General features: G+C 48.8%; 1 protein-coding gene across 1 annotated transcript in view; it reads right to left on the reverse strand.

Annotated features, from left to right (window-relative positions):
* The window catches only part of CDIP1 (cell death inducing p53 target 1), a 52470-nt gene that overhangs the window by 35912 nt on the left and 671 nt on the right, over positions 1-15887 (reverse strand). The gene's annotated exons all lie outside the window — the stretch shown is intronic.

Raw genomic sequence — 15887 nt, forward strand, 5'->3', positions numbered from 1 at the left:
GAGCCCCCAAGGTCTGGAACAGTCTGCCAGCGGAGGTGGTTCAAGCACCTACATTGAACACCTTTGGGCAGGGGGCTGGACTCGATGATCTCCCGAGGTCCCTTCCAGCCCTAATGTCTATGAAATCTGTGAAATCTATGAAATGCCTCCTGAACTAAGTGCGGCTCCTTTCACACTGGACAGCCATGATGCTTCCTGTAGCATGATGGACCCATCTGACCAGCTCACACAGCCACTGCTCGCATTCCCTGAGGGCAACCACCAGTCTGTCGGTTCATGTGCCAGCTGCAGCCTGCCTTGGCTGCTGGTGTGTCATTGGTGGCAGTGTTGAAATCAGAGCTGAAAATCAAGAAACTTGTGAAACAGAGTGAATTAAGGATGCTTGCTGCTCTAAAGACGCATTCAGCAAATCTTGCAACCAGAAAAGAAGCGGCCAGACCAAAACACCTGAGAAAGAGGTACCTGACCACAGGGGGTAGCAGGCCCTGAGTGGCTGTAAACAGGTGCAATCCCACTACAAGCAAGTCTCCCTTCCCCCCCTTCTCCTCACAGCCCAACCTAATCACAGCTATCAGTTTAGATGAAAGGTGCTTCACATACCGGGTATGGATTTTGAGCTCTTTAGTCCATCCTCCTCCTCAGAACTGGCAGATAACATGGCTAGGACATTTCTGCTATCTTCTCCACTGGAGTTCCTAGATCCCTTGTGACTCACAGCAGTGCTTGGCAAAGTGTCTACAGGCAAGGACACCCTGGAGTCTCTATCCCTTGATGTTCACACAAACCTCCATTAGTGGCTGGAGGTACCTGTAGTGGGCCATATCGCATAGTGGGGTGCCCTGTCACTGTGCTCTAACAATATCCCTGAAGAAGGTAGCCCATGAGATTTTTTGCCTTGACCTGGCACTGGAGCGGGGCCCTGCTGTACCCCTGCTCTGCCATTCTCCTTGCACCATCAAGGTAGATGTGCCAGTTGGCCCACAGGCTGCAAACTGGCACACGACCTCAGGGTCCTCCAGCACCTGCATCAGGCTCTTTGTTTCGGTCAAGGTCTAGTTGGACCTAGATCTACGAGCCCTTAACAGGATCTTTCAGAAACAACAAAGACTCAGGAATGTGTAATAGTTCTATATCTACTTTTGTACTAATCAATTTGTCAAGAATATGAAAAAACTGGAAACTTGGCAGGTTATTGAGGCCATCTCTAATATGGGGGGCCAACAGCCACAAAGGAAAACAGTAATACCAATTTCTTGCCTCTAAAGAAGCTGGTTAGGAAACAGCATGAGAGAAAGAAAACATGCAATGCATTTTCCTTAGCAAAGGGAGGCTTGATCTTTTCCTTACATGCAGAAATGCAGATTCCAATATAACCCTAGGCAAAGTGACCCATTCCTCATTCGCCCCAAAACTGTCATGTTATGACATAGGGAGCACTTATTATAGTCTACTCAAATTCTGAATGTACAAATTACCTTACACAGACCACATTTGCCAGTCAGCTATAACTTGGGGAGACTATAACCTCCTGTTTAAACTGTGTACATTTGTAGCCCTTGCCTTTTCCTCTTTGATCATGTAAAATGTCACTGCTTTGTTGTTAATTTAAAGGTACTGTTGATCGCTAGGTTTCCAAGCCTAGAGCATTCAAGACTGAACGCATTTTTGACACTGATGCCAAGTGACATGCCTGCAAAAACCTTCCAACTTAGCTGAGTAAACCACTTTTTCTGCCTCTCCAGTCAGAGCACCCTTTTAGTAGGCTTTGAGTTGAACTCCTATCAAACTAAGCCATCCTACAGTATTGTACCCAGAGGGGAATTAACCAGAATCTACACAGCTTGAAATAACTAAGCACGTGCAAAACAGAGTACCGCAAGGGATTCTCAGTCCCTAAAGTGCAAGTGTGTTCAGATGACATCTCTGTAAAAGAGCTATGGCAAATCTAACCAAACATTTTTCTCTTTACACTCTGCATCTCTCCCCTTCCAAAAAACTTCTGTATTATTAAAAGGCAACATTAGGGGTTAGCCTCAAAGCCACATAAAACAATATATTCAGAAATAAGGTAATTTCTTCTATTATATAAACATGATCAATGAACCCACATAAATGTTAACAACAAAAAAATTTCAGTTTGTTCTTTTCCCACTGTTTTTATAATGGACTAAGATGGCACCCGGACTTCAAAGAATAGTACTTACATTCCGTCTAATGAAATTGTGAGAAGTCTCAGATCTCACCTTTTTTCACTGAAATGTAAACCAAGGATAGACTTTGGTAGATCTGGATGGTAATATCATAAGTCCAAATATCTGAAGCCCAAATTACAGCTGTCTCCAACTTTAGGGGTGTCTTTTTTCTGGAAATGTTTGTTTTAAAGGTTAATTGCAGAGGAGAAACAAACCATATGCACAGCAGCCTTCAGATGGGATCTCAGCTGGGTCAACTAAAGATGACTTTGGAAGCTTGAGCTCTGAATATAATTTTTGTGCAAGGCAAGTATTTCTTAGGGTGATATTTTTTACTGGACTAACTATGTAGTTGAGATAAAGTTAAACTAGCTTTTGAATCTGAGGAAGAATATCTTATTAGTTTAACTTTATCCCAACTGCATAGTTGGTCCAATAAAAGATATCACCCTAAGACATCCTTGCCTCCTGTATAATTTCTGGACCAGCACAGCTTCAGCATCAGTCTTATACTAACATAACAAGGAAGATAATTTTTGTGCAGTCCCACCCACTGTTTTATAAGTACGCAATGCATAAAGATGCAAACTGCATAAGAAACATCCACTCTTATGATGTAGACAACTAGCACATCAAGTAATTTATTCTTATGCCTGTGGTGGAACGCTTTCAGAGCATGCTTGGGTAGAATGGTGTTTAGTTTGGTTGGCTAAACGGCAGCACAGCATATTCAAGAACATAGAAGGGACGCTTAACAGACACTGTACTCTGTGTTTCAATGCCATAGTACTTTTGTTTGTCTAAGCAATTGCTATTGGTAACCACAGTCTTTGAGAAAATACACAATGCTTTGAGTTTCTATAAAAAGCAGCAGTTCTTGCAAGGCAAGGGCTTTAATACATCAAGACATTTTTTTCTTCTCAGCTAATCTTGATGAAAATAGCTTTGCTCTTGATAAAACAGAAAGCAGATTAAGATTATTTGATATTAAATACTAAGCTACTTTCAAATTGCCCTTTCAACAACATGGTATGATGGGAGGCACCACGGTCACTCAGAGGAGGTCATTTGTCACTAGTAAGCAACACCTTCAAGCCAATGCTTGCAAGGAGCTGATACTTTCTAGAAGAGACTTTATAGGGAGAGTAGCAGCATTACCTAATCACCAGAGATCTGGGTTTTCCGTTTCCCGTGGGAAAACGGAGAAAACCATGAATTTCCTGATTTAATTGGAGAAAATGCAGATTTTCCCTTTTAGCAGGGAAACCTGTGGATTTCCACCTTTTGCAAAGAGCCCTGCAAGCTGGCTGTATTCCAGCCTGCAAGATCGGTTTGCAAAAGGGGCAGAAAAGCCCCAGCCCTGCAACCCCCAAGCCCCACTTACCTCCAGGAATGAAGAAGACTGATCCTGAGGCAGCCTCCTGTAAGTGAGAGTGTTGGGTCCCACACTTTCACCCTCCTTGAAGTCCCTTGTGATCAGCAAGGATCCTGGTTTTCCCTGATAAAAAAATCACAAATTCCCTGATAAAATAGGGGGGAGGGTGAAAGTGCGGGACCCAACGCTCTCACTTACAGGAGGCTGCCTCAGGATAGTCTTCTTCATTCCTGGAGGTAAGTGGGCCTTGGGGGTTGTGGGGTAGGGCTAGGACTAGAGGGGAAGCTGGCTGGGGGTTGAGGGAGTGAGGATGTGTTGGGGGAAGACATGGAGTGCCTTCCCCAATACATTCCCCTCCTTCAACCCGGGCAGGCGTGTAGGCAGGCGGGGAGTTGGGGACAGAGCACGCCACAGGGCACAGTGGTGAAGGGCTGAGGGGCGCTGCCAGTCCCCCACCTCAGCTCATTCTGTGCCTGCTCCCAGGAACAGGGCCGGGGGGGTGAGGGCAGCAGTGCCCCTCTGAGGGCCACACATGCGCTGCCCAGCCGGGGAGGAGGGGGAGCTTGCATGCGGCAGCTGCCACCACCACTTCACCGCTGCCACTACACCTCACACTGCTTGACTGTGGTTGGCGGTGGGAAAGCCACACAGGACGCAGGGTGCGGTGGTGGCTGCCATATGCGAACCCCCACCCCAGCCAAGCTGGCATGTGAGGCCCCCAGAGGGACACTGCTGCCCTCCATCCTGCTCTGGCCAAGCAGCATGGACCATGGCAGCAGCAGTGCAGTGGTGCTGGTGGCTGCCACCGTGTGTAAGTGGAGATGCGGTGTGGGGCAGCTGTCGGTGGCGGTGGGGTGGTGGCCGCCTGCAGCAGCAGCAGGGACAGTGCAGTAGTAGTGGCGTCCATTGCATGCCCGAACTACTGCACTGCCACTGCCGTACCCCGCATCACGTGCCCTGAGTAGGGCCATGGGGGCGAGGGCAGCAGTGTCCCTCTCCAAGCTACACATGCCTGCCTGGCCAGGGGGGAGCGGGGGCTTGCATGCAGCAGCCACCACCCACTGCCACGTCCTGTGCAGTTTTCCCACCGCCAGCCGTGGGCAAGCAGCACAAGGTGCAGTGGCAGCGATGCAGTAGTGGTGGTGGTAGCTGCTATGTGCATCCCCTCCTCCCTCCCATTCTCCATCTGCCCCCCCAACCCCTTCTTTTTCCCCTGTCCACCCACACACACCTACCTGCTGGGAGGGGGGTGTATGTCTGTGTCTGTGTGTTTGTCTGTGCCTGTGCCTGCATGTGTAGGGCTAGGAGGCTGTTGTGGGGGGAGTAAGGGGCACGAGCAAGACTAGGGAGGCTGGATGGGGGAGTGAGGAGCACTAGCAGGGCCATGGGGGGCCTTTAATTTTTATCACAGATTTGGGGGGTTTTATGAGAGAATTTGCGATACTTTATCAGGGAATTTGTGATTTTTTTATCAGGGAAAACCACGATCCCTGCTGATCACAAGGGATTTCAAGGAGAATCCTAGAACATCCACCCCTCCTGCTACAGCACAGAACTTAAACAAACCCGACTACATCTAGTCAATCATACCATCAGAGTTTTACTTTCATCTTAGTTCACACTATCTTCCTGGCTGTGACCTTGTTTTTAATATCAGACAGACATAAAACATAATAATTATCCATTAAATTAGAATAGACACTATGCCTTCCATTAGCCTTGAGGTCCCCAAATCATAAAACACTGCAATGCTATGATGCAGTTGGAGTCTGCCTATATATCTTGCAAGTTTTTCTTTCTTGCAAGGTAGATCAGTGAAAAGCGAGACCTGATAGAATCCTAGAATTAGATGCATACAGTAAAGGCTTTTAAAATGTTACATTATACTAAGGATGGGCAAAACATCAAGGAAACAAAGAGAGAGAAAAAAGGATCCCTTTATACTCTAAGCTATTTATAAACCATTCCACAACTTCAGTTATTTCCATATGACAACCTTAACTCTCGGACCTTAATCAATATTAGAGTAATTTTCTACAGGAATTAACATTATTTATTTATTTATTTATTCACTACCATAAACATTATACCTACTCTTCTTGTTGTATGGCTTTGGGAAGAAATGTGGGAGATTTCTGAGGGATGATGGCTTACTGTTTAACGCAATTATTCATCTAGTCTTGACAGCCTATATGGAAGAATCTATTTCTTCTCTCCCAATAATCACTTATGTCCCAAACTGCCTTTGAAAAAAAAATGTCAATTTTTTCCTGGGGAATTTGAAGTATACTTCAGTTAAATAATAAAGGCAGGAGTAATGCATACACACCCTCAATGCATTGGTTTGGATATTGATATATAATTAGGGGTCAGGGAACAAAGTAAAATAAACCAATGTTTCAGCCACCATGCTTTACTCTATTTAAAAATCTCACACTGGAAAGATGAACTGTGAATAATGGCATTTGACAGGATATCCACTCAGATGCACAATTTTGAACAGTGAAGTCTTTAATAGCATCAGGCAAAAGACCAGCTCTAATCCAGATTAGATACTGTGAAAATATGTGGACTGTTTGACTGTTCATATTAAATGGGTTAGGGAAAGTTTCAATCCAGTTTCAAATGGAGAAAAGTAAATAGTGGAGGGAAAGGAGGAGTGAGAGTGCAACAACTGGCACTTCTGCCTCCCTTGTTGACAGTCTCAGCTGAGAGGCTGAAATAGTGACACAGCTGAATCTGCTGCCTTACACAGGCACCTACTACACGCGCAAAACTTTGCCAATATAAGATGTTGGTTAATTAGTGCTGAGATTTTCACAATATTTTTATTCCAACAAAAGCTCTGGGCCAGATGCAGAGATGTTGATCAAAAAAGAGTGTTTTTGTCAAAAGGCCTATTTTATTATGGGATCTTGCACAATCTATACTGATAGCATTTTATTGCAATGGTATAGCCTACACCTGCACTTACAGGGTGCATCAAGACAAGTGCGCATGTGCCTGTTGTGGCATCTCAAACCAGTTTGAGATGCCATAAGAGGCACACTAAGAATGAAAAAATGTTCCCTGCGTGGCATATTTGCCACGCAGGCTCAAAATTTGATACCTGGATTTCCAGGTATCAGAAAAAGAAACGTTTCGGTAAAAAGCGGTGCAGGGCACGGTTCCCCACTATGCCCTGAGGCAAACCAGGGCTAGGACCTCCTGAGATGCTCTGGCATGCATCCAGAGCATCTCTATGGTGCTCCCTGCTGCCCTAGCAGGCTGCATTCATGTGTGGAGCAAGCAGGAGCAGTGCAAGGCAGTGTGACCCAGGTGCTGTCCCTGGTAAGCAGGGACTGAGGGTGGTGGGGGGATTTTGGGCAGGGCTGTGGATGTGTAGAGGGACTGTGGGCTGGGGTTTGTGTGGTGGTGGGGCTGGTTGCAGGGCATGGGTCCCCGCAGGGCCCTTAGCCCCCACCCCCCACCCCACACCGGTAGCAGCAGTGGCCGTTGGGTGCTCAGGGCCTGCTGCTGTTGGAGCCCCCCTGCGACACAGCACAGCCCTGGCTGCCTCAGACCTAGCACCGCCTATGCCGCTTGTTGTGGGTCTGGCCTGGCTCAGCATGGGGCTGTGCGCCTTCAGGCAGCCCCGGGCCTCTCGGGCTGTCACCTGGCTCCACCTGGAAGAACACTATTTTGGGTATTTTAATGACAGAATTTAGGTTTCTTATCAGACAATTTGCAGTTTTTAAACACGGAACATGCTGATGAGACAAGTGGCAAGACCGGGGCAGAGGAGCCTGACCAGGGCCAGCACTGGAGACCCAGCTGAAGGGAGACGAGGTGGCTGAACTTTTGGACATTTGGGGCCAAGAGGACACACTTTGACAGTTCAAAGCAGGCCACCACAAGAAGCACATCTTCTGGGTGATAGCTGCCCAGATGGCAGAGCATCCCATCCAGGTCTGGCAAGCATGCAGCCATAGGGACGCAGGTCCAAGGGGGTGGATGCTGTTGCAGGTGGTAGCAAGTCACAGCCAGGCAGCAGCCTCCACTGCAGTGGGTAGAGGGTGCAGGGGCCACTCTAGGTTAGGGCTGCTTCAGCAGTCCAGCTGGCATAAGGGGTTACTGTGCCCAGATACCAACTGGTTGAGCCTCAGAAGCTCCCTGAGCTGCTTGCCAAGGGCAGCTTTTTATACTGCTGGGGCCAGTACAGGTGCTGCCCCAGGCTCTAGCTCCCCCTGGCTACAGATCCAGGCGGAGCTGGGCAGGGTCATTTTGCCCCAAATGACACAACTTGCCCCACACCAGAGTGCATGTCCAGGCATGTGTACTGAGGAAAAAAATCTCCGAGGCAAATCTCAAATTTGTGCCACTCCTATTTGAGCTTCTATAAGCACACATCTGCATGTGTGGATGCGTTCATAGGGTGCATCCAGACGAGTGCAGATGTGCATTATGCAGCAATGCAGACCCATACGCTGAACATGCAGGCATTCCTCACACTGCTACTTTGCAGCATTTGGGGTGGGAAGTGCGGGTACAGTTTGACCCTGGGAGATCCCAGAGTCAAAAACCCACACTGAAAAAAAGTGGGGTGATGCATGTGATGGCAGCAAGTGCCGCCCAAAACCTGAGCCTGGCTGGCTGGAGCCACACTCTGGCTGCTGGCCAGGCTTCCTGCTGCACAAGTACCACAGCTGCAGCTCCTGGAGGCCCCAGGACCCCAGACAAGGCTGCTGGGGCCAGCAGGGTTGCTGGTCCCAGCTTCTCCTAGCCCACTCAGGGTAACGTGCAACATACTAGAACATGCGTGACGTGAGCATTCCCCAGGGACAAGGTATGCTGCTGCTGCTTGTTCCACTCATGGAATTTGCCAATATATCTATACAGGTTTCCCTTGATTTATGCAGGTTCTGTATATGCAAATTTGCTCTTATGCAATGAGCATTTCAGACCCATAATTTGTTATATGCGAGGTAAATTTGCTCTTATGTGAACGGTATAGGTGCCCCCCCACCCAAGCAGGTAAGTCTGTGGGGGGAGGGAAAAGGGCCGTGAGCCCAGGGCCCCACTCACCCCAGCCCCTGCTGCAGCATTCTCGAGAGAGGCTGGCGCCAGCTGCCTGCAACTGCTGGGCTGCACCGTGCTCCACCTGCCACCCTGACGCCTGAGCTCTGCCTGTCCCCACTCACCCCAGCCCCTGCTATAGCAAGAGCTGTGCCCTCCCACCCTGCACCCACTGACAGTTCCCTCTGTTTTGCTCCCTTGTGCAGCCCCATGAGTGACACCCCTCCCCGTGCCCCTTCCCTAGTCCCAGCCTCACTCCCTCCCTCCCTCACTGCCATGGGAACCTATCCCTATTTGTTACATTATAATGTGGGTTTGCTTTATGACAATTCAATTATGCACTGTTCTCCAGGAATGCATGTACCGCATAAATCGAGGGAAACCTGTACTAGCAAAACCTCTAGGCCTGGTCCTGGAGTGGCCCACTTCAGGCCAGATTAGAGGCAAAGGAGAAACTTGCATCAGGACTGCTCATGCTGCACCTGTTTTCAGGTTACACATTGGCCTCCAGTCTCCAAAACTGTTAGACAGGCATCTTTTGCCAGTATAAGATGCACCCCCAAAATTAAACAGTGCACAGAAAATTCTTCCACAAAATTAATGAGCCCAAAGTAATGACATAACAACTGAGAATTATCTTAATTTTCCCTTTATGTTGAATGTGCAGTGTTCTGACTCTCCTCAAAGAAATCTGTGTCTTATTGATGAAGTTCAGTATGGTCCCCGATGGCAGCTATGCTACATACGTTCATTTTAATAGCTAAAACAGGTTTGTGCTTTGCTCAGCATTCAAAAGATCTAACATAGTTGATGACAATGCTGGCTCCTACCCTGGGGGTCTTTAAGAGGAGGCTAGATGAACACCTTGCTGGGGTCGTTTGACCCCAGTACTTTTTCCTGCCATGGCAGGGGGTCGGACTAGATGATCTATTCAGGTCCCTTCCAACCCTAGAAACTATGAAACAATTAAGCTTCTTTCTAATTCACACAGTCTCATTTTATCTCCTAGCAGGAATTGCAGCATGAGAACAGTATAAATATTGCAATCAAAAAGAGGAAGCAGACTGTCCCTTCCTGAAAATACAAATAGTGCAAGCAGGCTTCCAAAACTATGAACAAGGACCTGATCCTGTAGTACTTACTGCAATCAAGCCTCAGGTGTATTTCAGAGAGCTTTGCCTGCACAAAACCCTGCGAGATTTAGCTCTGAACTGTTAAGACAGCGGTGTCAAATCTATGGCCCACAGGCTGGATCTGGACCACAGAGCCAAATCCCCTGGACTGGTGGGGCTCCTGGAGGGACAGGCAATTTAGGGGTAGGGTCTGCCACTGAAATTCAGGTTATGAAGCTCCATGTAAACAGTAGGAGGGGGGACAACGGAGGAGGGGAGTGATGGCTGCACTAACCCCTGCAGCTCCCCCATGCTGCACATCCCGTTGCTGGGTCCCTTGTTTTAAGATATTTAGTTATGAAATGCTTTTCTTATAAAATATAATTTCAATTGATTTTGGAAGAATATTGAATTAAGATTTGGTAAAGAAAAGTTAAGATACCAACACTATATTTTACAAGGTCACAGGGACAAGTATTAAAATGATATACTCAAGAACTGCAACACAAAACTTGCTTCTATTTAATTATTTTCTACCTTTTTTACCCATCTGGTTTTAAGCAGCTCCATAACCTGGGGAAACAGTGTTTCACCATGGCCTGGTTTGGGTTTACTGTCAGTGTTCTAAGTATACCAGTTCAGAAGCCTGAAAATGGGAAGTTACATACACTGCTGCTCCCCCACCCCTTCCCCCCCACCTCCCCATCTAATTCATTTTGCCCTTTTCCCTCTTGGCAAACACTGATCTCTTCATTCAAACAAAGCAGATACAAACAGGCATGTTAACATTAAACAGCAGCTACAGTGCATTACCACATCACTGCTTGCAACCACAGAACTCTTACAGTGGGATCAGCTTAAAGCACAATATAGGTCCTGCAACAGTCACCGTAATTTCTTGTATATTAAAGAATTGTTGTTAAAATCTCCTAGAATACAAAACACTCCCTTTCAGATTATAGGTAAGGACATATGAAAAACATTTACCTTAAAGTTGGGCTGTCCACCTGCTAAGCCCCCAGGGTCCACAAACCCTGGAGGCCATAGCCACACATAGCACCCACCATTGCCTTGCGCAGTCCTGAACCACATCTCCCCCTTCCCCTACCCCGCTGGCCCGGTCTCACTCTCAGCTCCCTGCACTGCATGGCTCAGCTGCCAGAAGAGGGAGGGGAAGCCCAAAGACTCTGACTGCTGTTGCAGTTGGCACAATGCATGGATCAGCAGTCAGATGAGCGCTCAGGCCGCAATTTAACTCCTTGCAGGCTGCATGCATCCCAGAAACCACCAGCTGGACAGCCCAACCTCAAGGTAAGTTAGGGGGTGAATTTAGAGAATGTAGCATAACTCATGGTAACTTCCTGTGTGCACTCTCTTACTATTTTGATAAAATTGAGGATACCTGACAAGCAAGTACCTAGTACAATAGATCTAGCACTAAGTGTGCAAGACTGGAAACTGCCATTTTTGGCATCACAGTCCTGACACTACTCTAATTGTGTAATCCTGGACAGGTCACTAAGGCTTTCTCTACACAGGGCCATCCCAGGGGGTGGGGTGAATTGGGGCGACCACCCTGGGCCCTGCACTTCGGGGGGCCCCGCAGACCCACCGCTGCAACTGGTGGCAGCTTCTACAGGCGGTCACCACCCCCGCCTTCCCCTCCCGCCGCTGCCAGCTTCTGCAGGCAGTCACTGTCCCCACTCCCCCCGGCCCCACACAGGCTGATATGCCCTGGGCCCCACACACCCCTAGGAATGGCTCTGCCTCTACATATACCTTTCATTCCACTAGAACTATTTGGAAACTATTTTACTGTTCTAAAACAACACCAGTACAACCAAGACTGCAGATGCAGCAGGTATAGTGATATTAAGGTATCTTACACAGACACTGATATCTTGTTCCACTTCCTGAATAGCAAAAGCAGCACAGGACTCAAAGGGACCACCGTCAAGTAGAGAACCAGAGGTAGTGAGCGCAGGTGGTAAAAAGCGGGGGGTAGTGCAGGGTAAGGTCCTGTGCCCACCTCTCTCTCCTGGCACCAGCTAGATAAGTGTTTCTCAAAACATTTTAGTCTCAAGGCAGCCCTCTGTAACTATAGTTTGGATTCTGGCTCAGTAAATCTCAACCGGCAGCCCAGGCTGCCGCTAAATTCAGAAAAATTTATGGACAGATCCCTTAAGGCTGAAAAGGTTGAGAACCACTAGTACTAGTAAAGTCTATCTTTTAGTCATCAGCAAGTTTCATTAGTTTACTCTGACATTTTGTGCCAAGGCCGTTAATGGAAATATTAAAAGGTCCCAAGATAAATCCTGGCAGATCTGCACTACTAACCTCCTTCCAACCTGATATTTCCTCTTTCAATGTTACTTGTTGCTATCTACCCTTAAATCAGTTCTTCATTTACCCGACAGTTCTTTCACTAAACCCCATCTTCTCTAGTTTAACTAATGGCATCCCATATGACATGATATCAAAGAAAGATCAGTTAGTCTGGCACAACACACTATCTGTAAAACCATGCTGCATTTTTACTGTTTTCAATTTACCTTTATATCTTCAATTATACATTCAACAAAAGCTTTGCGTTTCATTATGGTCAGACTAATGGGCCTTTAGTTGATTAGACCAGTCCCTTTCTCCACCTCTCAAATGTAAGTACTACAGTTACAATGACATGATATCAGCCCTGACTTAATAGCTGTATTAAAAAATATGACCTACCAGACTTGCAATTTCATGTGCCAGTTTTTTCAGGAGGGAAGCTATCCCTTTCTCCAACTTAAATGCATTAAACTCTGAGTTCTGCTTCCACTCCACCTGTGGCAATTTCCACATCCTCAATCCCATTTACCTTCCTAGTTTTATAAAACTCCATGTTCAAAACCATCATCCATTTTGAAAACTGAGGCAAAGCATTCAGTTTAAGCCATATGTGATTGCTTTTAATCTACTATAACTTCCTTTCAAGGTGACATTTTTTTCTGTCCTGGTTCTCCTCTTATTCTTATGGTTAGGTGTGCACCAATAGAGATTTTTTTGGGGCCGATATTGATAGCCAATATTTAAGGAGGCATATCAGCCAATACAAATCCATTTTCCAATACGGCTGCCTCCAGTTGGTAAGTCCATTGTGGTGGAAGGGGAGGGGGAGGGAAGGGGCATGGGGAGGCAGATCAATGCCCCCGACAGTGATGGAGGGGGCAGGGGCAGGTGCTGCCCAGAGAGGGGCCGAGGGGAGGGGGGGCCAGAACTGTGGCTCATGGGGAGGAGGTGGCTCCCGCTGTTGCCTGCACCCTGGGAGAGCACAGGGGGGTGGGGGGCATGTGCCCCCCGGATCTGCACAGGGCAAGGTTGGATGGGCTGCAGCTGGGGCTGCGTGGGGCTCTTCTTGATGGGGGCTGAGCTTGGAGCAGAAGCTGGCGGCACTGGGAGGATGCTGCATCCACCCCATATTTTGCTACCACTCTGCTCCCAGCGCCATTGCTGCCAGTCGCCCAGCACAGCCCTGGCTCTTTCCAGCACGTGGGTGGAGGCAGGGCGTTGAGGCAGGGCTGCACCGGGCGGCTGGGAGCGGTGACCAATAGCCAAATTTGGGGTGGGTGCAGTATCCCCCCAGCACCACTGATGCCTGCTTCAAACCCAGCCCCTGCCAAGAACAGCCCCACGCAGCCCCAGCTGCAGCCTGCACCACTCCACCCTGCTCTGCCTCGCCCAGATCTGGGGGACACCCACATCTCCCCCCCCCCGTGCCCTCTCAGGGTGCAAGCAGTGATGGGAGTTGCCTTCCCCCCAACACGAGCTGCGGCTCGCTCTGGCCACCCCTGGCCCTCCCTTTCTGGGCAGTGCCTGCCCCTGACCCCTCCTTCACCACAGGAGACATTGATTTGTACCCCCGCACACACCCCTTCCCTCCCCCCTCCCCTTCCACCACAACAGACTTACCAGCTGCATGCAGCTCTCCATGCTGCTGGCTCTGCTTCTTGCTGCCTGAGTGCTGTGCTGTGCTGCACACAGCACAGGCATTTATCAGTCAAATTATCGGCCCCATTGAGCTGTTTCCAATACAGCCAGTTTTCTTTATATCAGTACCGATCCGATATCAGACCAATGTATTGGTGCACCTCTACTTATGGTTGAAGAACCTTTTACAATTTAATATCTTTTGCAAGGTCTTACTAAGCTCAGGTTTTGCAGCTATCCCTGGGTCTCTATACTTCTTGACTTCCAAGAGGTAGCTTTCCTTGGCAAGCAGTTCTTTTTCCCTCCTCCCTATTGCTTATAGCATCTCTGCCTATCCCAAGATCTTCCTTGGGACGGTTTGGTTAATTAGATCTGGAGCCTTTCTCTTGCTTGCACCTTTTGGTTTTGCACCTTTGGCTTAAAGCCATTCCAAGCCTCAGCTCCATTCAAATCCTAGAGCACCTCAGCCCAGCTCACTTCTGTAATGAAGGTTCTCAATTTCAGAAGGGTATATTTTGGCAAGTGAACTAGTTAGTTTTCTATTTGTGCATGACCTTTCCTTTAAGATGTCTCTACTTCTAATTCCTTAATCCAAGGTTATCTGTTATACATAGTTCTTGAGGTTCTCATTGCTCACCAAAAATCAAGCCTCAAATATAATCATCTCTGGCTGGTTCTGTGACTATCACATGCAGGACTAATGGCGCACTAGCATGACTAGAAACATTTGTCCTCCCAGCATGTACCTCAAAAGTTAATGTCTTCCATACTAACAGAATTCACAATGCACCATGACAGAACTCACATCTGAACCCCACTGCAGGATGTCTAGTAGAGCAGTGGAGTTAAAGCAGGTAAACTTACATGTGTAGGAAAGATCTTAAGCTTCACCTCAGTCCCCCACCCCACACGCTGTGTGCCTGCAGGCAGCATGCCAGAGCCTGGCAGCTCCACCACAACACTGTTCAGGACTGCCCGTCGAACGTCATCCCGGCCACAGCAGGGGAGATCTCCATGAACCGTGCCATCCCGGGCTCTGAGAGCCAGATGCACCCCAACATCATCATCACTGACAAGGAGGCCAAGAAGGTCATGATAGTGGACATGACCATCCGCTTTGAGAACCGGCGCCAAGCCTTCACCGAAACCCAGGCTAGCAAGCAGGAGAAGTACGCCCCACTGGCCAACATCCTGAGGAGCTGCGGCTATGACATGGCAGTCAATGCACTCAATGGGGGAGCACTTGGAGCCTGGGACCCCAGCAACGAGACAGTCCTGTGTGCCTGCTGCATCTCCCGCTGCTACACCAAGCTGATGCGGCAATTCATGGTATCTGACACCATCTGCTGGTCCCATGACATCTAGGTCGAACACATTGCAGGCCAGCGCCAGTATGCCAACCCTGCGAGACCGACTGCCACTAGACCGGACCCAGAGAGGACCGCCTGAACCGTTCCCTCTGCACCTGATGGACTCTGAGACTTATTCTCAACCACTAACTACTCCACACTACCGGGCACAGACCCTGGCAGTAGGACTCCATGGACTGAATGACTTGTTTGTTCAACTCACCCCCTCCACCACTGTGGACCTTTTTATGGGTTTGTCTGTACCTTCTTTTCTCTCAGCAACCCTGCCCTTTCCCCACCCCGCCTCCCACCCCCGGAGGGCTTGGGAGGCTAACACTGTATTCCTCTCCTCACCTCCATCCCTCTCATGTTAGCTTGGGCACTCTGCATTTCCCTTATGGCCTTGTCATTCTTATTCTATGATCGTTAACAAGCCCTTAAGCTTCACCTCAGTTCCCCACACAGACTGGGGCTGTGGGGACTGGCCTCAAGGCTGGTTACAAACAAGCAAGGCATTCAGGTTTAACCTGGGGTGCAAGTGCCATACAGGCCATACAATCCTGGGGTGGATTTGACTTCCTTCAGAACAGGCGTGAGACAGCCGTTCACACGCAGGGGCTGAATGGCCATGAGCTCGAGCCCACCCCGCGGCCCAGGGGGATGCTTCCCAGGCCGGTCGGCTCCAGTCTGCTCTCAGCCGCCTGCAGTGGGGCCCGGCGGGTCCGCCTCGGGGCGCTCGCTTGGCGGCGGCAGGTCGCGGGAGAAGCCAGGCTGCTTCGAGCGCCCGGCGCAGCGCGGCCCCGCTGCTGCCCAGCCAAGGGCTGCGACTGCCGGGGCC

The sequence above is a fragment of the Crocodylus porosus genome, unplaced genomic scaffold (genome assembly GCF_001723895.1).
Source record: "Crocodylus porosus isolate Cpor-Errol unplaced genomic scaffold, CroPor_comp1, whole genome shotgun sequence".
Classification (NCBI taxonomy): Eukaryota; Metazoa; Chordata; order Crocodylia; family Crocodylidae; genus Crocodylus; species Crocodylus porosus.